Source organism: Saccopteryx leptura, chromosome 2 (genome assembly GCF_036850995.1).
Source record: "Saccopteryx leptura isolate mSacLep1 chromosome 2, mSacLep1_pri_phased_curated, whole genome shotgun sequence".
Taxonomy (NCBI): domain Eukaryota; kingdom Metazoa; phylum Chordata; class Mammalia; order Chiroptera; family Emballonuridae; genus Saccopteryx; species Saccopteryx leptura.
In genome coordinates, this window is record NC_089504.1 from 293,479,042 (window position 1) to 293,504,688 (window position 25,647).

The window sequence follows — 25,647 nt, forward strand, 5'->3', positions numbered from 1 at the left end:
ACATGGAGGGTAGTGTAAACAATTCAGCACCACAGCTTAACAGCCTTTTGCAACCTAATCAGGCAAGTGAGTTGGGGGGTTGGGCAGACTGTCAGTTTATAGCCAATTCCCCACACCTCTGTCCCCCAAATATCTAAACTCCAAAAACCCTTTTGGTTTTTTGTTCCCCAACAGGCACATATTTCTCTGGAATACAACAGGGTGCACCTGGAAATAAATCTTCTAGGGTGCACCAGTGCACCCTGGCACACACTTTGAGAACCACTGCCTTAACCTGATGATAAATCTAGGTCATAACCCAGGACTGTGAACCAGAAAGTGCAGTGATTCAATCAATGGTGAAAGAGAAGGTGGATGGGGGATGCTGGGACTTGAAGGAGGAGAATTCTCAAGTCAATTCATTCCACAACTACTAAGTAGTCTCCAAATCCCACCCCAGGGTCCTCCAGTATGGGCAGCCAAGGGACTCTGCAAACTACTCAGACTTACCAGAGAGTCCTGAAGCTGTCCCATCTAGGTCACCAGGAATGAAACCAGAAATAATGTATTGGTGCTTCCTGTCACCACTTGAACCAAATAAGTAGAGCCAGTTATTGGATCTTTATGGGAGCTTTATTCAGATGGCTGGCGATCTGAGGAGAGAGGAGTCATGTACCTTAATAAGCCATCTCATCCTTTATTCCAAATAAACTTTTTTATAAGGAGAAGAAAAAGATAGATAAGGGTTTTGAAATTTCAAGGAAGAGTTAATCAGATCATAGTCAAAGTTAATTGGATCATAGTCAGGGGGCGTTTCATCCTTGGAGCATAAAGACTGCTTGCAGGTCTCCTGGGACATGAAAATGGATTACTTCCCATCTCCTGGGGCACAAAGGTGGCTGGTTTACAGGTGGACTCCTATAGCACAAGTGTGGGTTGCCTGCAGATCTTATTAAGTCATGTAGGCTCTTTCAGGAGTCCCAGTTGCTGAAATAAAGCTTTTACTTGCATTAACCATTAAGCCTATTGACTATAACTAGAGTCACTATTACACAAACTAAAGTTTTAACTCTAGAATTCATTCTATCACGGTCTATTATTCTTATTAACATATTTCTTTAGAGACTGAAGTTTAGACAAAGAAGTGTTGGTGCTACTTTTCAGTTGCTCACACCCAACTCTTTAATTCTTAAAAACATTGTTATTTCAGAGATTAGGCAAGTATTTTCTATGAATTATTCCAACCAGTTAAGCATCTGTAAGGAAATAACATGCTTGCAATTCAGTAAATTCACAGTTTGTAGAAGAATGTGGCAGAATCCACCCTGGAATGCATATCGTTTATGCTAGTTTAACTAAATATTTGGATCTTTGGCCCCAGACTGCATCTTCTTTCCAGTAACCAATTATCAGGATACACGCATCCCTTGATTTTAGACTGCCCTAGAGTCTACAATTTGCTTAATTCTTCAAATAAGAAAACCACTTGGAGAATTACTTCTTGTTGCTGCGTAATATCAGATTTTTATTAAAAAGATAACTATAAATTACTAAATATTTTCATGTATCATATAAACACTTTTTTATCTTAGGAGCTATAGCTCATCAGTTTCCAAAACCACTTTTTGAAATGTATAATCATATTATTACTGTATTTGTTTTAATAATTTTAAGAATTAAAAAAAGACAAATTAAAAATAAAAATCACTTTCTGTATCACTTGGTTTCTTGAATCATGCTGATAGGATGTTTTCAATTGTGTCTTTATATATAAATTTGCTCAAATCATAAAAGAGATTTACAGTATTGAGTCTCCTACCCTTTTCTGGTTAGCTAAATTCTATTTCCAGGAGAATGCCAGGAACTGGTTTAATTAAATTAAGTAGTCAAAGCTAATCTGTGCCAGGTAAATGGATTTTGCTAATTGGTTTATCCCAATTTAGACAACCTCAGAAGCTGGAGATAGCATTGCCTTACCTCCATCCCATTCTACAATGAAGGTGTGGTAGACTACATAATTGTAGTAGAACCATTATGTCCAGCACATCTGCATTGTCAGTATTGAAAGTATATCACTGAGGGAATTTTTCCCATGAATAAATAGTACTGAAAAATTAGAAAGTCTAAATAGAAAAGATAAGTTATTTTCTATTGCTTGAGACAATCCTTTTTGAATTTCTTGTGCTTCTGCCTCTCAAGTACAGAGGCTTGAGTACTGCCTTTGTTCTAGACTACCTTTCAAGGAGGTTTAAATGGAAAATTACATTGAAAGATCAGTGTCTCCTGTGGCAAAGATCAGGCAGGCTTATTGTTCATTGTAAAAAACATGGGTTCCCTATACTTGGGGTCTTCCATAATAGCCTGCTGTATATTTAGGCATCATCTGGCCTGCTTTGCAATTCTCTGTGGAATTACAGAGGGTTAATAGTATACTAGATGTTAACTACTATATACTCATAGCTTAGAAAATAAGTCATTAATAGGGATTTTCATCTTTGATTCATGTTCTTCCAAGTGTAAGGAGTTAAAGAGTTCAGTAATAATAATTCTTAGCAAGAATTAATAGCCCGTCTTATGAACAATATACTCTTTGCTTTATGTCTTTCCAAGGAATGTAGGGAGTTGTTTTGCAGATAGATTTCCCAAGGACTCAAGACACCAGTGCCCTGGAGACAGTTAAAGAACATCTATAAGGCCATCGCTTATGTCAAGCAAGTATTCTGGTGGACATTCCTGCATGTTAGATCCCGAGCATCTGAGTTCTACACGCTCAATAATTAATTACTAACCTCCCGAGAAGTATCTATATAAACTGGCCTGTCAGCTGAAACTGTTAAGGCAGTTTTTCAGACCAAGTCCTCTGCCTTCTCACGTTGCTGGCAATCTTGATTAAAGACGCTCTTATACCTACTCAGCCCCTATCTTGTGAATTGGCAAAAAAAAAAAAAGGGCAACATGAACCCCAGCTTGTTCCAGTAACAGAACTGGAGATTTGGGAACTGGCACAAATGCTAATACTTTGGTTACTGATATTGTTGTGAGTAATAAATGCTTGATAGACTCAAACTCAAGAGTTTCCTGTCTTCTATCAGCATCTGTGAACCTGTGGCAGACTAGTAACTTGGTTGTTGTTAAATTACCCACAGGGTAAACTTTACACTCTTCACAGTTCTTAACAGTGAAATATGGTTAATATGTGAAACACAAATATTTTACTTCAAATTTTCTTGCAACAGGTAAGTCAAACTTAAAACTTCTACTAGAATTGCTATATGATAGCCTTGGAATGATCATATTTGCTGATTTTTCTGCACTGATAGTATGTCCTGGAAACTGCTGCACCAGATAAATCACTCTCTTCTACTGCAGAATAAATTTCAAATCCAAGATTTCTTCTATGGAGTTCACACCACACCTATACTATCATTTAATTCTTTGCTCTGAAACATTAGAAAAAGAAAAATCCTTGCAGACAATTTCATGCCACATTTAGACTCTTTTCCCAAGCAAAGCCTTAGCAACACTATAGGCTTGTTCTAGTTAATACTTTATAAATTAGCAATGGGAGCACTTTGAGGTCAACTTTGTGTTTCAGCAATACAGTACTTACCTTGCTTTGTATGTAGCAGTGCACAACATAATTTCTTCGGTATATTTTAGAAACAACTGACCTGGAGTTTGATTGTACCTGAATTCAACTACATAAGCTTATTTATAATTTTAAATGACTGATCTTGCATTTTTTTCATTTAATACTCTAATACCATACAAGTTGGTTTATGTTGTTAAAGTTACTGTGACCATTCTTACTCATATAATAAAGATAAATTAGATTTGGCTTGCTTATGCTGTAATTCCCTTTTTCATAAAACAAATGTGAAACCGTTTCTCTTTGGGTCCTTACATGCTGCCCTCTGAACTCTTTCTCTGTTTTACCTCTGTTCCTCCTTAGTGCAAACTTCCTTGAAGGTTCCTAGTGACCTCCTGCCTACACAGTTCTTTCCCTTCAAATATCAAATTTCAGAATAATTTACACAGTGTGAATTATTAATAATGTTTTTAGTGTAATCATATTACATCTCCCTTCATACACTGCTCCCCATTCCCCTGGCCTTAAGTATGACTACCGTATTTCTCCATGTATAAGACACATACTTTTTCGAAGAATTTGGGGTCTAAAAACTGGGTGCATCTTATACAGTGGTTGTGGTACTTCAATTGCCCTAGATGGAACTGAGGACAAGGCAATATATGAAGATAGTGATTCGTCATCAGACACAGATGAGGACAAGCTAATGGATGGGAGTTTTGACAGTGATGAGAAGTTGTATGAATTTTATGATGAATAAAACTTGAGTTCAATAACTTTATGTAACACTTTTTTTTTTTCAAATTTTGGGCCCCAAAATTAAGATGCATCCTATACATAGGAGTGTCTTATACATGGCAAAATAAAGAAGTTAATGCTAAAAACTCAAACTATAAATATCAGAAAATTAAAAGAGGAGTGTTCAGGATCCGAGAAATATCTCTGGTACCCAGAAACTACAAGATATAACCTCTATTTTTGTGTGTGTGTGACAGAGAGAGAGAGAGAGACAGAGAGAGGAACAGACAGGGACAGACAGACAAGAAAGAAGAGAGATGAGAAGTATCAATTCTTTGATGCAGCTCCTTAGTTATTCATTGATTGCTTTCTCATATGAACAAGAAAGTTTTGGGGAGGAATGAAGCTTTTTCTTTTTCTTTTTTCCTGAAGTTAGAAGCAGGGAGGCAGTCATACAGACTCCTGCATGCGCTCAACCGGGATCCACCTAGCATGCACACCAGGGGGCAGTGCTCTGCCCATCTGGGGTGTTGCTCCATTGTGGCTGGAGCCCTTCCAGTGCCTGAGGCCAGGCCATGGAGCTGTCCTCAGCGCCTGGGTCAACTTTGCTCCAATGGAGCCTTAAGCTGCAGAAGGGGAAGAGAGAGACAGAAGGGAAGGAGAGGGAGAAGAGTGGAGAAGCAGATGGGTGCTTCTCCTGTGTGCCCTGACCAGGATTCAAACCCGGGACTTCCACATTCTGGGCCGATGCTCTACTGCTGAGCCAATCGCCAGGGAGCATTTTTTTTTTAACTGTCATTTTACTTGAGGGGAAACTAACATTCCTTGTATGGAAACAAACAAACAACCCCACTGCCCCCCCCCCAAAAAAAAAAAAATCCAGAGTTTTTCTATTGATTTGTGCTACAGGACCTTATGGTGCCTATTTACTAGGCAGGCTCACCACCTTCTCATTTCTTTACAGAAAGCCATATTTTTACCAGGTAGGCTCTCCAGCCAGCCACCCAGCAGTTGGAACACTTGCTCTTGGAACTAAAAATTCAGCTTTTGATAACTTCTGAGAGAACATGTCCTGTCACGTGTCTTGTGTGCTCAATAGATAATGTGATTCAGTTACTGGCAAAGGTCAACACAAATATGAAATGAAATGATCAGTTTTCAGGTATGCAACTTAACCGAGGTCATTATTGGAGGGACACCACAGTGTAAGAACTTAGGGCACAGGCTCTGGGGTGGAGATTCACACCCCAGATATGTCATTTGTTAGCTGTGTGACTTGGGGCAAGTCACCCAACGACTCTGTGCCTCAGTTTCACCTAGTATAAATTGGAAACGAGAACAACTACCTGATAGAATTGCCACGAGGACTCTATGAGTTAGCATATATTTAGTCTTTAGTATAGAGCAAAATAGAGTGTGTGTCAAATGATAATAATGAGAAAAGTAAGAATTAACTATAGAGATGAATGTTATGAATATGAACTAGATTCCCAAAAAAAGCATAGTTGTAAACCAAGAATTTTTAAGATAAAGAAACATTAATATTGATATATCAACATTTATTGATGCTTATAATAAAATATAGTCTTGCCTTCTTTGAGTTTACAAGAATAAACAAATTTATATTAGAGACATTTACAGTTCTTCAGAATGTAATAAAAATGAACAAAAATGTTTTAAATTTGTTGATAATTCCCATATTACTCTTGTCTTTTATCTGAATAAGACAATATTCAATTTTACATACTTATCACTGCACTACATAGACTACAAATGCCCAGTAAATCCCATAGATGTTAATGGCTACTCAGGCATAGATGCAATAAATAATTACAGAGATATCTTGTATTTAAGACACTATTTATTGACATGTCTTCCTCTGAACATTGGAGAGCACGCAAAGTGATTTATGCACAGAAACTTGAAGGAAATGCTCTCATAGTAACTTTTAGAATATTTTGAGAATACTGCAAATACATAGTTTTAAAGTGCTTTCTATGGTAAAGTTTTCTATTTCTTTTTTATCTTTTTTTTTTTTTTTATCATGTAAAAGCACATGGGGCAAACCAATCCTCTGGAGAAACTCCTTAGTTCATCTCATCAAAAACAGTAAGAGGATGCGGATGTTCTTTTTATAATAAAGCAGACAAAATGTGATGTGTATTAATTATGGTTATTAAATTAACTTTTGTTAAAGAAAAGATTAATTTTAATGCTTTTTTAGTAGAACAGCCTTTTATTACTTTTAACTAACTCTAAACATTTGCATAGTAGAAAATTAGTTTCGTTTAATAAGAGCAGTTATTAAATAGAGTCAAGCAATAGTTTTGTATTTAAAACTAACCAGAGGTATCCATTTTTGTAAGAAAACCTAATATATGAAAGTTCTTACTTGCAAAAGAGATGAGCCAGAGGGTGACAAGTTGTGTTCCAAGTGGTTTTTTTTTTTGCTTTGTGTGAGTCAGAAAGAGGGACATATAGGGACAGATAGACAGGAAATGAGTGAGATAAACATCAGTTCTTGGTTGCGACACCTTAGTTGTTCATTGATTGCTTTCTCATATGTGCCTTGACCACGGGCCTTCAGCAGACTGAGTAACCATTTGCTGAAGCCAGTGAGTGACCTTGGGTTCAAGCTGGTGAGCCTTGCTCAAACCAGATGAGCCCGCACTCAAGCTGGCGACCTCAAGGTCTTGAACCTGGGTTCGCTGTGTCCCAGTCCAACGCTCTACCCACTATGCCACCGCCTGGTCAGGCCCAAGTGATTTTTCATTTTCAGTAGTACCTCTCTGGTTACATTACTTGCAGACCAATCTTCTCAACACAGTTTAGTGGGCAAAGAAATGTAAACATTAATTGTTACATGTCACTGCTAATAATAGTTCAATTGTGTGTGAAGTTGTAATGTAAGTCAATGGAAATTTTTGATTTATAAAAGCTCAATTTGTATATTACATGTATTAAATAAAATGAAAAAAAAAACCACTTCCTTTTATGCTTCTTTAAAATCAAGTTTGAAGGACAGAACAAACCTTGGGATATGCTGAAGAACTTGGAGTTATTGAAGGGAAAGGGAAGTATTGGGGGTTGCCCCTCCAGCCACAGTTAGTACTAGTGTCAGAAATTTAGGTGACTATCAGTAGACATATTTGGCCAAATATGTCCTTTTTACATGTTTAGAAGATGTGCTTATTTTTTGTGTGATGAAAAAAGTTGATGCCAAAAAGTTAGTGATATTATTAATAAATGGCCGTTTAACAGGTTGCATGATGAAAACAATTTCTTATCTGCTTGACAGAGATCTCAGCCAGAAAAAAAAAATGTACTGGATGAAGAAGTATCAATATAAAAACAATTTTTATAACTTGTACATAATAACTCGGTTGTTCCACATACACATTCAATTGTATAAAACAGTGGTCCCCAACCTTTTTTGGGCCACGGACTGATTTTTTTTTTTTTTTTGTATTTTTCTGAAGCTGGAAACGGGGAGAGACAGTCAGACAGACTCCCGCATGCGCCCGACCGGGATCCACCCGGCACGCCCACCAGGGGCAACGCTCTGCCCACCAGGGGGCGATGCTCTGCCCCTCCGGGGCATCGCTCTGCCGCGACCAGAACCATTCTAGCGCCTGGGGCAGAGGCCAAGGAGCCATCCCCAGCGCCCGGGCCATCCTTGCTCCAATGAAGCCTTGGCTGCCGGAGGGGAAGAGAGAGACAGAGAGGAAGGAGGGGGGGTGGAGAAGCAAATGGGCGCCTCTCCTATGTGCCCTGGCCGGGAATCGAACCCGGGTCCCCTGCACGCCAGGCCGATGCTCTACCGCTGAGCCAACCGGCCAGGGCCCACGGACTGATTTAATGTCAGAAAATATTTTCACTGACCGGCCTTTAAGGTGGGATGAATAAATGTATCACGTGACCAAGACAAGCGTCAAGAGTGAGTCTTAGATGGATGTAACAGAGGGAATCTGATCATTTTTAAAAAATAAAACATCATTCAGACTTAAATATAAATAAAACGGAAATAATATGTTATTTATTCTTGCTCTGCAGACCGGAACCAAATGGTTCACGGACCGGTACTGGTCCACGGCCTGAGGATTGAGGACCACCGGTATAAAAGTTAAAATTAAGCTTAAAACCTATGAGAATGAGAACCTAATAACATGATCACTATTAACATTAATAATTATAGCTGAACTAAACTATATAACAGAGGACTAGCACAGTTAAATTTTGCTTTATCAGACGAGATCGGGTGTGTTCAGGGTGGTATGGCCGTAGAATAAATTTTGCTTTATCAACCGATATTTACTATACTCCTGTGGCCGTAAAATTTTTAAGTTTTCTTAAGTTTCATTCCAAGGCTAGCATAGATTTCCTTGTACACTCAAGACTACCTCAGCTCTTGCAGAAAATTTTAATTGCTGCACCTAAACAAGGAAAGTAGAAATATATGTCTGTGCAAGGTTCTTAGAAACCAGTCTTAGTAAGTATTCTTTTTAGAAATATATATACTTACAGTTATCATAGTTTTGAAATCCAAAATCAGAATACATGGTCTTAAAATATGATGATCAGCTCGTTTCCATGCACAAAACTGAGTAGTTTGAATGCTAAAAGCAAAATTTCAAGGTAGACTATCATCCCTAATCATTTTATTCCTATATTCTCTCAGAAAATGGATATATTAAATATATCAGGTCTAAAGGTCATTAATTATTATAAGGTCAATTTCATTTGCTTGTAATGTTGAATTATTAGGAAAATAGTAAATAATATTAGATTTGACACCAATCTTTCCCATAATTGATACTTAATGTTTCCAAAATTTTTTCAAAACATTTTAGATAATTCTCAGATTGTGTTCCTCTACCTACTGTTTTTTTAGAATGTCGTTTGATTCCTTAATTATAATTAGATCAGATTTATACTAAGTTCATAAAGTAAAATAAATATGATTTTAAAAGTAAAATAAAAAATTGAATTGTTAATTTGGTAATCATTAAATTGTCCAAAGCATTCCAGTAAAAGATGACTAAAAGGAGAAAAATTAGAAATCTTAAAACAGTAGAAATTACTTGACAATTGGTTTTTCTTCACAATTAAAACCAATACTGTAAATGAGGCCATGCATGTCCAAACTGGACTGCTCTTTCAAATGAAATTGATTATTTTATGGTTGTTATTTTGTACTGTTTGCAGTAGATTTTATCATTGTTCCCAATTATTTATACTCCATTTCTCTGAAATATTATATATTCCCACCATTGCCATGACATAGTGCCTCTCTATCAGAGGAAGCTAGTCCCTATTCCATTGTTTCCTGATTTAGGCATAAGACTTTCTTTGGCCAATAAAGTGAACAGGAGCAATGAACCCAGGAGGCATTCTGTGTTGAGAGTCTTGCTCTCATGTCCTTCTGTCTAAAAAACAGTATGTCCTGGACAGAAGTTGCTCTTCAGTCTGGATCCCTAAATGAAGATGGTGCTCGAGAAGGGCAGAATTGTCACCAACCAGAAAAGCAAAACTTTGTAGCTATTTTAGAATGAGCTATTACTGCTGGCAAACAAATTCTTAAATATCTATATAAATGAAAAATGTTCCTTTAAATACTGTGGGAATCAGTCTCCAAGACAGCCCCTATCGATAATGATTGTTGTCTCCTGCTGTGAATCCCTGTGCATCCCCTTCCACATTTAATAGGACCTATTCATGTAACCCGTAAGATATTGCAGAGAAAAAAAAAAAAGAATGTGACTTCTAAGACTCAGTCATAGAAAACTTCTATTTTTCTCATTCTTGGGTTACTTTTTATAGAGGAAGCCAGCTACCAGGTCATGAAGACATTCAAGCATACACCCCTGAGAAACAGATGGAGACCTCCGTCAGTAGCCAGCACCTGTTTACCAATCACGGTGCTGAGCTGTTTTGGAAGCTCATAATTTAACCCAAGAAAATATCGTGATGGCAATATTATGAAAGACCCCAAGTCAGACCCACTCAGCAATTCCTGAGTCACAGAAACTGTGAGATAATGAATGCTTGTTGTTGTTTTTTTTTAAAGTCACTAAGTTTTAATGTAATTTGTAAAATGGCAGTAAATCACTAACAAAAATAATGTCTCATATTTCTATCACTTGGTATGTAGTAGTACTTCCCATCAGACCATTTCTTTGACTGAAAACAAGCCTAATGTAACATAAGGCCATCTGCTTGGAGGCACTGGACAGCTGCTACGGCCACCACGGTGTGAAGTGCCAGGAGTCCAGAGAAGAGGCACGGGTGGATGAACACTAGCCAGCCCACCTTTCCCTTGGGAAATCTGCTTATTCTGCATATAAAGCAAATGTCTGAGAACTTGATATTTGTTAGGCAGAGGAGACTAAGAAACTTGAAAAGTTTTTGGTGGACTTATACAGTGGTAGAAAGACTTGGGCGGTCAAGATCCTGGTCAGCAGGGAAGACAATTTAGGCTGACACATAACCAGTGTTCTCTCAAAAGATTTGTCAAATTCTGAAGTTGTGTGGGGCAGGAATCTACATGCCTGGGCAGAAATATCCCACCAACCATGGTGGAGCTTCTATTGTATCAGTCTGTGATCTGACGACACAGAGATGAAGGGTCAGTACTTATAAGGGAAAAGGACTGGTTCGAACACTAGCTTTCAGTTGGAATTTCTGGAGAGTTGAAGCAAACCAGAGATAGAGGGAAACTTGCCAGAATTTCAACACAGACTCAACTCAGTTCAGCTTCTAAATGGATTAAGGTGATAAAGACTCTATTTTATCTTCATAGCTCAGAAACACATGACCATCCAGAGCCGTTCTTTAGGAAATATTTGAGGTAAACAAGACAGAGGCAGCAACAGATGACTCTGGGTGGGTTTTTCTTTTCTTCTACTTTCTAACAGTCTTTTGTTGCCTTGTTTAAAAAGGCCTCGCCTCCTCTAGGAAAATTATCACAGTACTCAGTTTGATCTTTTTAAATTTTTTAAAAGATTTTTATTTATTCATTTTTAGAGAGACAGGAGAGAAAGAGAAAGAGAGAAAGAGAGAGAGAGAGAAGAGGGAGGAGCAGGAAGCATCGACTCCCATATGTGCCTTGACCAGGCAAGCCCAGGGTTTCAAACTGGCGACCTCAGTGTTCCAGGTTGATGCCCTCTATCAGGGGTCGGAAACCTTTTTGGCTGAGAGAGCCATGAACGCCACATATTTAAAAATGTAATTCCGTGAGAACCATACAATGACCTGTGTACGTTATGCATTATCCAATAAAAATTTGGTGTTGTCCCGGAGGACAGCTGTGATTGGCTCCAGCCACCCGCAACCATGAACATGAGCGGTAGGAAATGAATGGATTGTAATACATGAGAATGTTTTATATTTTTAATGTTATTATTTTTTTATTAAAGATTTGTCTGCGAGCCAGATGCAGCCATCAAAAGAGCCACATCTGGCTCACGAGACATAAGTTCCTGACCCCTGCCCTATATCCACTATGCCGCCACAGGCCAGGCAGTTTGATTTCTTTTAGAACACTAAACCATTTTAATTATTTATATTTGTTTATTTTATTTTTGTTTGTATATCCACTTAATATGTAAATACCATAAAATAAGAAATGTACTTGTCTTCAAGCACATATAAATCAAGAACAAATACACATAAAACAAAAAGAACAATAGCAAAAATAATTGACTAATTAGAAATAAAATACCACAGTGCTACTTTCTAATTCACTAATTTTCTCTTTAAGAAAGTCAAGTCTAAAATTTATCTTATTAAGGAATTTAAGGATAGTAGTATTTTAAAAATTGTATATAATTTTACTTTTAGAATCTGCAGTTGTTGTGTTCACTTTATATCCATCTGTTCTTGATTTGTGTTGCCTGTGGGAAGTCAGGTAGATCTCCTGCTTCCATAGCATTTACATTTTATTTGGAGAAGCAAGTAAGAATTAAGTAAACAAATATATGAATGTGACTTTATAATTTCAAAAGATAATTAGCGCTTTGGAGAAAATCCACCTGGGCAGTGCGATGATTCGCCTGGAGAAAGGGAGGAACGTCATGTAGGGAGACAACAGAAGAGTCTTACAAACCTGGAGAAGAAAACAAAATCCTTTCAGAGACCTGCAGCCAGGACCTTTCCCAAAGCTCCCTTGACTGTCTCCTCTCAGACTCACTGCCCTTAAGCTTACTCATCGCCGGTGGGAGTGTACTGCAGCAAGCTTGTCCTGTCCATAACCCAAGCTCCATTCTTCTTAAGGATATATAGAAAGAAAGAAACAACCATTTTTGTAAGAGGAAACAATCTGCAGAAAGTCTGTCCACAAGATCAAGCACTGTTTATGCACAGAAGTTCATCAACAGACAGAAAGGATGGTCTCCATGGCATAACAGGAGATACTTGTATAATCAAAACTTTAATTTAAAAAAAATTTTTATTTTTTTTTTAATTTTTCTGAAGCTGGAAACGGGAAGGCAGTCAGACAGACTCCCGCATGAGCCTGACTGGGATCCACCCGGCTTGCCCACCAAGGGGCGATGCTCTGCCCATCTGGGGCATCGCTCTGTTGCAACCAGAGCCATTCTAGCGCCTGAGGCAGAGGCCACAGAGCCATCCTCAGTGCCCGGGCCAACCCTGCTCCAATGGAGCCCTGGCTGCAGGAGGGGAAGAGAGAAACAGAGATGAAGGAGAGGGGGAGGGGTGGAGAAGCAGATGGGCGTTTCTCCTGTGTGCCCCAGCCGGGAATCAAACCCATGACTCCTGCATGCCAGGCCGACGCTCCACCACTGAGCCAACCGGCCAGGGCCTATTTAAAAATTTTTTAATCCCTCCCTGACATACAAGGTGAACTGAACCCTAAACATGAGGGCAGTATTTTCCAGTATTTTCTTCATTCCTGGAAATAAGGGACAACAGTAGTTAAAAATACAGATTCCTAGTCCCCAGTCCAGATATAATGGCCCTGGGTAAGGGAGGAGGGGTGGAAGCTAAGAATCTATATTTTTGACAGACATCCTAAATAAAACTGATGCAAATTAAGTTTAATAACTATTATCAAATGGTGACTTCTCTTATTTTAAGCCATCTGCCTTTCACATTAATGTAACCACACAGGAACTTCATACCCCTGATGTGACTTATTCCTCAATTAAAGCCAGTTCTGTCCCATGTGGAAGTACCATGACTCAGTGCCTCCTTTTGATCATATCTTTCCACCTGTGCACATACTGCACCTCCAGTCCCTTAATCACTAAGCTCTTAGGACATCAGTTTCTGGTCAGCACCAAACTGTCTTAAAACAAAGTCTTAAAGTCTGTTGACCAAGAGAACAGTTTTAGTCAACTTGAAGATAACAACTTCTATATATTTATTGATTGATTGATTGATTTTTAGATGAGAGAAGGGGAGATTGAGATACAGATTCCCTTATGTGACCTGACCATGTGACCTGACCGGGGTCCAGCCAGCACCCAGCAACCCCGTCTGGGACTAATGTTTCACTAACAAGCTATTTTTATTTTTTTTATATTTTTTTTTATTTTTTTTTTTAAGATTTTATTTATTCATTATAGAGAGGGGAGAGAGAGAGAGAGAAGGGGGGAGGAGCAGGAAGCATCAACTCCCATATGTGCCTTGACCAGTCAAGCCCAGGGCTTTGAACCGGCAACCTCAGCGTTTCCAGGTTGACGCTTTATCCACTGCGCCACCACAGGTCAGGCAACAAGCTATTTTTAATGCCTGAGGCTGTCATGCACCAATGGAGCCATCCTCAGCATCCCAGGCCTCTCTTGAACCAGTTGAGCCACTAGCTGTGAGAAGGGAGGTGGGAGAGACGGGGGACTGGGGTGAGAAGCCAATGGTCACCTTTTCTGTGTGTCCTGACTGGAATGGAACCCAGGACATTCATATGCCAGGCCATCACTCTATCTACTGAGCCACCAGCCAGGGCTGAAGATGATATCTTGACCTCAGTTGTGTTTCAGCCCCAGACCCATGAAAACTGAATGACAGTGTGGACCACATCCTCATGAAACAAGACAGAACAAAGCCATGGTTGACATCAGGACCTGATACAACAATCAACTACCTGCTACCCTGGCCCTAACCAGTCTGCAGAGCCCACACCCAAGCTCCCTTAGTCCTCATGACTAATGATTTTTCTCCTATATTAACTAGAAGCCATCAGGGATCCAGGTCTTTGACCACTGACTCACCCCTGTCTCAGGGTGTGGCACCGTTTCCTTAAAAAAACTTTTACTTTGTTTGCTTTCTGTGTTTTATCGGGCTTTGATGTGGACAGGAAAATGAATCCCTTCCATTCAATGACATTAATATTCTATAATCTAAACTTTATATAGACTAGATAAAAAAGATTTAATTAAGTAATAAAATGATTATGGTAAATTAACAAAAAATTCAAAAGTTTAAATTGAGATAAATTATAAAATAGTGGATCACTCAGCTTTCTTATTAGAGCTTTAAAATGCTATAAATTAGATAAAGAGGACATCAGTAATAAAAATAGAAATTATTTACATCCTATAGTCTTCTGATGAATGCAACATCCTTACTAATTTCCTTATGGGGTATTTTATACCATATTCAAGTTTCTTTATAGATGACAAATTAAAGGGTAAGTATTAGAAATACGTGCTGGTAGATTTAATTCTCAAATAAGCCAACAATAATGTAAAACAGAGACTTTGATGTTTTATCCCTTTATGGTAAGATTTTTAAGTTTTGTGCTAAATTTATTTTTCTGAGAAATTACTGTGTGCCAAATATGAAGTAATCCTCAGTGAATAAAAGCAGACCCATAACTTCTCCCAAAGAGTTTATGTTCTACTAGAGGGACACAATCATCAATAAAATTACAAATGAACCTACAATTATGAATTGACTTCATCCACAGTAAATTCTAATTTTTTTATGAACTCTGATCAAAGGATATTTAAAATAATCAGAGCCTTCTTTACAACAGAAATTACTGCAAGGATTGACTTAGTTTATTTACCTCTTGAAAGTGTCATTTAGTTTACCTATAAGAATATTTAGGGTGTGTGTGTGTGTGTGTGTGTGTGTGTGTGTGTGTGTGTGTGTGTGTGTATAATGTCCATGAAAAGATAATTTGACAAAGGACTTTGGAAGTAGCTAAAAACAGCAGCAAGACTGTGGCACTGATCACCCAGTGATTTTTCTAGAAATGGTCCTCTGTATTCCTGAGGGGTCTCATGGGTTAAGCATGTTATCTTGTTGGAGAGTGAAGCCATAGTCTTATCATTGTTCCAGATATTCCAGGAACAAGTTCTTTTAGCTTTTCCAAATGGGTAATTTCCCCAGTCAGTTTCAACTCCATCTTCTGAAAACAGGGCAACAGAATCTTTGTATGGGTGGAAAGACCACTGAGTGATAGATAAGAGAGAGCTTACAACCTATGAACGTCAGCAACTAGTCTATGGAGTTTCAGCTTTTGCAGAGGTGTTAACTTATTTAAATTCTGTAAAAGCATTGATTAATATTTTTTTAAATTGCATTTATTTCTTTATCAAATGTAAAAAGTTGGGACTTGGGCTGTTTATGTCTTAATTTCTTTCTGCAATACCAAACATATAAAACCAGAGAAAGTGATTAAAAATTCACAAGCATGCTATGGGGATGCTCCAGCTCTGACCAATCACTTTATGACCATGTTGACCCCATTTTCCATTCCCCCTCTTTATATGAAGAGACATGTTTCCCCCTTCCCTTGCTCCACCCACACATCCTAAATGTTACCTGGCTATTCAGGGAAAGCACTGGAATGGGATCTGATGTTTTTGTCAGCTAAGACAAAAACATTTGACACAACTCGTCAGATGACAGTGACTCGGGTGTTCTAGGCTGCCTTATGTAATGGGATGTGAAGGCAACGGTAAAAGCGAGATGGGGGGGAAAGTCCGGTTTTACCAATCCACAATTAAAAAAGAATTTGAAGCTGACAAAACACCTTTCAAACTTTGTCATACCCTGCTTCCTATGTGAAGAGCCCAGAGGGGAAGCAGCTGGAGAGGGATGTTGGGCTGAGCGTTGTTTGTGGTGTGCAGGTAATCGGGGCCGGCAACCGCTCTCTCTCCGTCTTCTGCGCAGCATGGTATTTGTATAATTTATTTCTTCATACATATTTCGTTATTATTAATCATCTTAAGTGAGTTGCATCTTTTAATGACATAGGGTTGAAGAAATAGACTGTGTCAGCGTGTGACGGTGCTGCACAGTCATCATTAGGGGGATTTATTATTTTGGAAGAAACAAGTTAAAAGACTCAGCTCAGTAGTCAAAAGTGCAATTTAGGGTTTATTGTGCAAAAATCTAAAGTGGAAAGAGTTCTTTGGAAACTGTTTAGCATACATGTAATTCAAACATCCTTCTTACAAGGCCTTCGGTGCATTCATGCCAGGACAGCAACGTTCTCTGCCCAAGTGAGTCCTTTCAAGCGTCGTAGTTCGAGGACAACATGAATACCTTGGCCATAGAAACTCACTGAAGCGTCCAACACTGAGCTCCGTATCGCTCCTGCAAATAGCAGAATTCTGGGAAGCCTCCTTTTACTCCCTTCAGAGGCAATTAATGATTTTGAATATACCCGGAGATTATTAATTCTGGGAGCTACCTCCTAGCTGCAGGTCAAATTTCACTTTGGTCAGGCTGAAAAAAAAAAAAAGAAAAGAAAAAGAAAGAAAGAAAAAAGGGATTTAAAAATGTAGCAATTTTTTACTTTAATATATTTTGCCTGCAAACCGTTCTAGTGTCCTTTGGCAAAGAAAAATTTTCAGTCTAGGGAGCTTAGACATGTATCATATGAATATTACATTTTTACCTCAATTTAACAGTTTCAAACAGGGAAGAAATAAAAAGAGCTCAGAGAAGAGCCCATGCCAGGCAGGGTGGTTCGGTTCTCCGGAGCTACCTGGAGAGCTGGCCCGGCCCATGGGGATAGGGCTAGAGCACAGCAAGGGAGGCACCGTTTTCAAGGCTGTTGTGAGACCCTGCCCCCATCCCACACGTCCAGCATGGTCTCGGGTACTTTTGATTTCCTGGTTTGGGTCATCATTGAAGAATAGACAGAATATATCATCAATTTCATAAGGCAGCTTCACACTCTTAAAAAAAAAAAAAGTGGCTCTCTCACCTAAAATTTCAATGCATATTTCTTACTGGACTAGATAATAGGGTTTACTCTAAATCAATGTTCTCACTCCTTGCTGCACATTAGAATCCCACAGGGAACTTTTCAAACAGTGGAAATGTCCAGTTCCGTCCAGTATCTGATTTTAATTGATCTGAGGTGAAGCACAGAAAAATTTTAAAAGCTTTCTAGATGATGCTAATGTGCAAGCCATGATTGAGAGCGACTTAGAATAAGTATGGAAATTATCTTAATTTTCCAAATATACTTCATGTTCTACTTTATGCGTCTGAGGAAGGGCAGTCACTGATATGTTGCAATATCTTGATCCTCACTATAGAAAGTTTTGAGAGAATGATTCGTTTCCATTTTTTCCTTATTTTCTCCTTTTTAAGTGTTTTCTTTTCTTTTCCTCTTTTTCTCCAGTACACACATACACATATGCACAGGCATATACAAACACTTCTGATGTCATAATTGCACCTTTAAAAAACACCAACACACTGAAATTATATTATCTATGAAAGTGTATGTTACTTCTTTCAAAATAACCCAAAATTTGATTCTTTCCTTCACCAAGCAAACATTTTTACAGCATCATGGAATTAATTAATCAAGAGATGGGGGAAAAATTTCCTATCACATGACATGAGTAGGTGTTAATTGACCTCTTTTAGAAACAGTACCGTGCACAATACTGATGTACCTACCTAGAACGAAGCAAGACATTGAGGTAAATCTCACAACTAAGAACATATTTATTCAACTAAATAATGCTACTGATTGTAATAAACTTGGGTATTGTATTTGCTTGAAATATTCTGGTAATTTAATATATTTTTGAGAAAATTAAATAATCAGAAGTAATTTTAATAGCCAAAGCAAAGAGTAAAATATGTGTGGTTTATATTGGAGGGAAAAAAAATAAAATTTCTAGATTTGTGGAGAAAAAAAGACCTTTAGAAATCATCAAGTTTATTTGCTTTCATTTTACAAATAAGAAAAGTGAGGCTAAAAAAATTACCAGGTTTTTTTTCCCTTGTTATTTTTTTGCTTAAATTAAAAGCAGAAGCACCCTGGCTGGTTGGTTCGGTGGATAGAGCGTAGGCCTGTCATGTGGACATCCTGGATTTGATTCCTGGCCAGTGCGCATATAAGAAGCCACCATCTGCTTCTCTTCCCCTCTCTCTTCCCTTCTCTCTCTCCTCCTCTCGCATAGTCAGGGGCTCAATTGGTTGGAGCGTAGGCCAGGGTGCTGATAGATGGGTTGTGGGTGGATCCTAGTCTAGGCACATGCGAGAGTCTGTTTCTCTGTCTCCCATCTTCTCACTTAAAAGAGAGAGACAGAGAGAGGAGGGCAGGGGGAAGCAAAAGCAATTGGTTTCTCTAACAGACAAAAGTAAAGTTTAAAATTAGAGAGTATTATATTTAAGTGGTTTATTTTACTATAAGTCAAAATTCAAAAAAAATCTAAGTGTCTGTCACTAAATATTATATATATGATGAATTTTATACTAAGGAAAAATGAATGCAGACATCTGAGAATGTTAATATGAGAAGAATTTAAAATATTTGAAAATGTCTTACAACTCATGTGTATGAATGTGTTACCTGGACCTCCACACCTTGTAATAGAGAGAAGGTGAGTGCCTGATATTAGCCCCATTGTACCTACTGAACCCATCACAACATATCTGATCTTGAATGGATTTACAATAATAAATACTTTTAGCAAAAGTGTATACTAAAAATAAGTATTTGATTTAAAATCTATAATGATAAAATACATTTAATCACAAATATATTTAAAAATAGATTCTATCTTCTAACAAATACTAAAATAAAACAAGATGTTTGATATGTGATCATATGCTGATTTTTTCTCTTTCATTAATAGTAAATGCTCAAGAGTATGATACTATATTTTATCTTTTTTTTTTTTTTTTTTTTTTTTTGTGTGTGTGTGTGTGTGTGTGTGTGTGTGTATTTTTCTGAAGCTGGAAACGGGGAGGCAGTCAGACAGACTCCCACATGCGCCCAACCGGGATCCACCCGGCACGCCCACCAGGGGGCGATGCTCTGCCCATCAGGGGCATTGCTCTGTCACGAACAGAGCCACTCTAGCGCCTGGGGCAGAGGCCAAGGAGCCATCCCCAGCGCCTGGGCTATGTTTTGCTCCAATGGAGCCTCGGCTGTGGGAAGGGGAAGAGAGAGACAGAGAGGAAGGAGAGGGGGAGGGGTGGAGAAGCAGATGGGCGCCTCTCCTGTGTGCCCTGGCCGGGAATCAAACCAGGGACCTCCGCACGCCAGGCCGACGCTCTACCACTGAGCCAAATGGCCAGGGCTTATCTTTTTTTTTTTTTTTTTTTCTTTTTTTTTTTTTTTACAGGGACAGAGTCAGATAGAGGGATAGATAGGGACAGACAGGAACAGAGAGAGATGAAAAGCATCAATCATCAGTTTTTTGTTGTGGCACCTTAGTTGTTCATTGATTGCTTTCTCATATGTGCTATGACTGCGGGCCCTCGGCAGACTGAGCAACCCCTTGCTTGAGCCAGTGACTTTGGGTCCAAGCTAGTGAGCTCTTTTGCTCAAGCCAGATGAGCCTGTGCTCAAGCTGGAGACTTCGGGGTTTCGAACCTGGGACCTCGGCATCCCAGTCCAACGCTCTATTGACTGCACCACCGCCTGATCAGGCTATATTTTATCTTTTAATTGAACATTTTTATGTCTAAATGACAGAATCTTCAAATATATTGCTATCATAGTGAACATTATTTAAAATATTTTAAACACTATGCATTTCCAGGCAGAAGTTTTTATTTAACACATGAATAAAAGATATACTTGTATTTGTCAGTGAGATTTGGAGAAAGATTAAAACTGCTAAAAAACATTGTTTCTTGGATATATAATTCTAGAATATAGCTAGAAATACTTAAAATACCATAATAAAATAGTCTTAATCTTGGAGGGCAAAATAAGATGTATAAATAAGGTTAAAAGTTTCCCCAGACTCTGAGACACAAATGCTGAAATACTTTGGGAAATTCTAGAGTTAACTGGTGACTGGCACCTACAGAATCCTGAATTATTAATTTGGGTATGCAAATAGAATTAGAACCTTTGGAAAGTCCTGCCAATTAAGGTAGAAATAGCTCAGTATTCTTGGTTCATTTTGGCTTGGGTATAACCTTGATTGCATTCTGGAATACTTCCAGCAGCCCAAGAGAAGGCTAAAAGAAGCCTACCTCCCGAGAGGAATTGTAGCAGAGTCACCAAAAAATGGGCTTTGGGATCCTACAGATCTGAATCCACATTTAAACCCTAACTTCTTTAATATTTATTTTATATATTTTAGATTATTATTATTTTTTAAATTTTTAAAAATTTTAATTTATTGTGTTAACATGAATTGAAGTGTCCTACTCAATATAATTCCCTCTCCCCACCCCCTTGTAACCCATTGCCGGCCCCTTCGTCCTTCTCTTTTTGATTTGCTGTCCTGTTATCTGCATCTATGTGTTATGTATATATAATTTCACTAATCCTTTCACCTTTCACCTCTGATCCCATCTCCTCATTCCCCTTCCCTCTCACAGCTGTCACTCTGCAACCTGTGACCCTGCCTCTGCCTCGATTCCGTTCCCAGGTTCACTTTTGTTCACATATAAGTGAGATCAGATGATATTTGTCTTTCTCTGACTGGCTTATTTCACTTAGTATAATACTCTCCAAATCCATCCATGCCATCGCAAAAGGTAAGATTTCCTTCTTTTTCACGGTCTTGTAGAATTCCATTGTGTATATGTACCACTGCTTTTTAATACACTCATCCACTGACAGACAGTTGAGCTGTTTCCAGATCTTGGCTATTATAAACACTGCTGCAATAAACATGGAAGTGCATATCTTTTTTTGAATCAGTGATTTAGTATTCTTAGGATATATTCCTAAAAGTGGGATAGCTGAGTCAAAAGGAAGTTCCATTTTTAAATTTTTGAGGAATCTCCATACTGTTTTCCACAGTGGCTGCACCAGTCTGCATTCCCACCAGCAGTGCAGGAGGGTTCCCTTTCTTCCACATTCTCGGCAGCACTTATTATGTGTTGTTTAGTTAATGAGCACCATTCTGACAGGTGTGAGATGGTATCTCATTGTGGTTTTAATTTGCATTTCTGTGATGATGAATGACATTGAACATTTTTTCATCTGCCTATTGGCCATCTGTATGTCTTTTTTGGAGAAGTGTCTATTCATTTCTTTTGCCCATTATTTATTTAGTTAGTTAGTTAGTTAGTTAGTTAGTTAGTTAGTTAGTATTTTTCTGAAGCTGGAAACGGGGAGAGACAGTCAGACAGACTCCCGCATGCGCCCGACTGGGATCCACCTGGCACGCCCACCAGGGGCGATGCTCTGCCCACCAGGGGGCGATGCTCTGCCCCTCCGGGGCGTCACTCTGCCGCGACCAGAGCCACTCTAGCGCCTGGGGCAGAGTCCAAGGAGCCATCCCCAGTGCCCGGGCCATCTTTGCTCCAATGGAGCCTTGGCTGCAAGAGGGGAAGAGAGAGACAGAGAGGAAGGAGGGGGGGGGCGGTGGAGAAGCAAATGGGCTCTTCTCCTATGTGCCCTGGCCAGGAATCGAACCCAGGTCCCCCACACGCCAGGCCGACGCTCTACCACTGAGCCAAGCGGCCAGGGCCTCTTTTGCCCATTTTTTGATTGGATTGTTTATCTTCCTGGTGTTAAGTTTTACAAGTTCTTTATAAATTTTGGTTATTAACCCCTTATCAGAGGTATAGTATTGGTGAATATGTTCGGCCATTGTGGGAATTGTCTTTTTATTTTGTTCATGGTGTCTTTTGCTGTGCAAAAGCTTTTTAGTTTGATATAGTCCCATTTGTTCATCTTGTCCTTTATTTCACTTGCAGGTGGAGATATATTGGTAAAAATATTGTTACAAGAGGTATCAAAGGTATGTTTTCTTTCAAGATGGTTATAGTTTCATGACTTACATTTAAGTCTTTTATCCATTTTGAGTTTATTTTTGTAAATGGTGTTAGTTGGTGGTCTGGTTTCATTTTTTGGCATGTACCTGTTCAATTTTCTCAACTATGGCCTTGTAGTATAAGTTGATATGAGGAAGTGTGATACCTCCTATTTTATTCTTCATTTTCGAGATTGCTGAGGCTATTTGTGTCCTTTTTTGGTTTCATATATATATTTGGAATATTTGTTCTGTATCTTTGAAGTATGCCATTGGTATTTTAATAGGAATTGTATTGAATCTATAGATTGCTTTGGGTAATGTAGACATTTTAATGATGTTTATTCTTCCTATCCATGAACACGGTATATGCTTCCACTTGTTTGTATCTTCCTTGATTTCTTTTTTCAATGCCTTACAATTTTCTGAGTACAAGTCTTTACCTCTTTGGTTAAATTTACTCCTAGGTATTTTATTTTTTTGTTATTGTACAATAGTGAAGTGAATTGTTTCCTTAGTTTCTCTTTTAGACAGTTTATTATTGGTGTATAAAAATGCCACTGATTTTTTTGCCTGACCAGGCAGTGACACAGCGGATAGAGCATTGGACTGGGATGTGGACGACCCAGATTCAAGACCCTGAAGTCATCAGCTTGAGTGCGGGCTCATCTGGTTTGAGCAAAGCTCACCAGCTTGGACGCAAGGTCGCTGGCTTGAGCGAGGGGTTACTCAGTCTGTTGTAGCCACATGGTCAAGGCACATATGAGAAAGCAATCAATGAACAACTAAGATGTCGCAACGAAAAACTGATGATTGATGCTTCTCATCTCTCTCCATTCCTGTCTGTTCCTATCTATCCCTCTTTCTGACTTTCTCTCTGTCTCTGTAAAAAAAAAATGCCACTGATTTTTGAATATTACTTTTATATCCTGCTACCTTGCCAAATGCATTTATCAGGCCCATTAGTTTTGGACTGAGACTCCAGGGTTATCTATGTACAGTACCATGTCATCAGCAAATAATGCTAGTTTTACTTCCTCTTTCCTAATTTGGATGCATTTTATTTCTTCTTGTTGTCTGATTGCTGTGGATAGGACTTCCAGAATTATATTGAATAAGAGTGGTCAAAGGGGGCACCCCTGCCTTGTTCCTGATTTCAAGGGGATTGCTTTTAATTTTTGTCTATTGAGTATGATGTTGGCTGTGGGTTTGTCATACATGGCCTTTATTATGTTGAGGTATGTTCCCTGTACTCCCACTTTACTGAGAGTTCTGATCATAAATGGGTGCTGGATTTTATCAAATGCTTTTTCTGCATTTATTGATATAAACGTGATTTTTATCCACCCTTTTCTTTGTGTGAATTACATTGATTGATTTGCAAATATTGTACCGCCTTGCCTCCCCAGAATAAATTCCACTTGATCATGATGTATGACTTTTGTAATGCATTTGTGGGTCCAGTTTGCTAATATTTTGTCGAAAATTTTAGCATCTATTTTCTTTTTTTTCTTTTTTTTTTTTTTTTTTGTATTTTTCTGAAGCTGGAAACGGGGAGGCAGTCAGACAGACTCCGCATGTTCCCGACCGGGATCCACCCGGCACGCCCACCAGGGGGCGATGCTCTGCCCATCCGGGGCATCGCTCTGTCGCAACCAGAGCCACTCTAGTGCCTGGGGCAGAGGCCAAGGAGCCATCCCCAGCACCCGGGCCATCTTTTGCTCCAATGGAGCCTCGGCTGCGGGAGGGGAAGAGAGAGACAGAGAGGAAGGAGAGGGAGAGGGGGGTGGAGAAGCAGATGAGCACTTCTCCTGTGTGCCCTGGCCGGGAATCGAACCTGGGACTTCCGCAAGCCAGGCCGACGCTCTACCACCAAGCCAACCGGCCAGGGTCTTTAGCATCTATTTTCATCAGGGATACTGGTCTATAGCTTTCTTTCTTGGTAGTGTCTTTACTTGGTTTTAGAATGAGGATAATGCTTGCCTCATGAAAGGAGCTTGGAAGTCTTATCTCCTCTTGAATTTTTTGGAATAGATTGAGAAGGATAGGTGTTAGTTCTTTGTATATTTCGTAAAATTCACCTATGAAGCCTCTGGTCCAGGACTTTTGTTTGTTGGGATTTTTTTGATGACTGTTTCAATTTCATTTGTTGTAATCAGTCTGTTTAGGTCAGTGGTCGGCAAACTCATTAGTCAACAGAGCCAAATACCAACAGTACAACGATTGAAATTTTTTTGAGAGCCAAATTTTTTAAACTTAAACTGTATAGATAGGTACATTCCATATCGAGGTAGTGCCCACATGTGGTATTTAGTGGAAGAGCCACATTCAAGGGGCCAAAGAGCTAAATGTGTCTTGTGAGCTGCAGTTCACCGACCAGGGGTTAGGTTTTCTGATTCTTCCAGATTGAGTCTTGGGAGATTGTATGTTTCTAGGTATTTATCCATTTCACCTAGGTTGTTCAATTTTTTGGCGTATCAATATTCATAGTATTTTCTTACAATCCTTAGCATTTCTATGGTGTCAGTTGTTAGTTCTCATTTTTCATTTCTAATTTTATTTATTTGAGACTTCTCTCTTTTTTTCTTGATGAGTCAGTTTAAAGGTTTGTCAATTTAGTTTACCTTTTCAAAGAACCAGCTGTTGGTTTCATTGATCATTTGTTTTTTTTTTGTTTTGTTTTTTTTTGCTGCTTTGTCATTTATTTTTGCTCTGATATTTATTATTTCCTTCCTTGTACTTCTTCTGGGCTTTATTTGTTGTTATTTTTCTAGTTCTTTTAGATGAAGGGTTAAGTTGTTTATTTGAGCTTTACCTTGCTTCTTAAGTTATGCCTGTAATGCTATGAACTTCCCTCTCAGGACTGCATTTGCTGTGTCCCATAAATTTTGAGTTATTGTATGCTCATTTTCATTTGTTTCAAGAAAAATTTTTATTTCTTCCTTGATCTTGTTGTTAACCCATTCATTATTTAATAACATGGTATTTAGCCTCCAAGTGTTTGAATGATTTCCATTTTTCTATTTTAATTGATTTCTAATTTCATGCCATTGTGATCAGAGAAGATGCTTGATATGATTTCAATCTTCTTAAACTTACTGAGACTTGTGTCCTAACATGTGGTCTATCCTAGAGAATGTACTATGAGCACTTGAAAAGAATGTATATTCTGCTGCT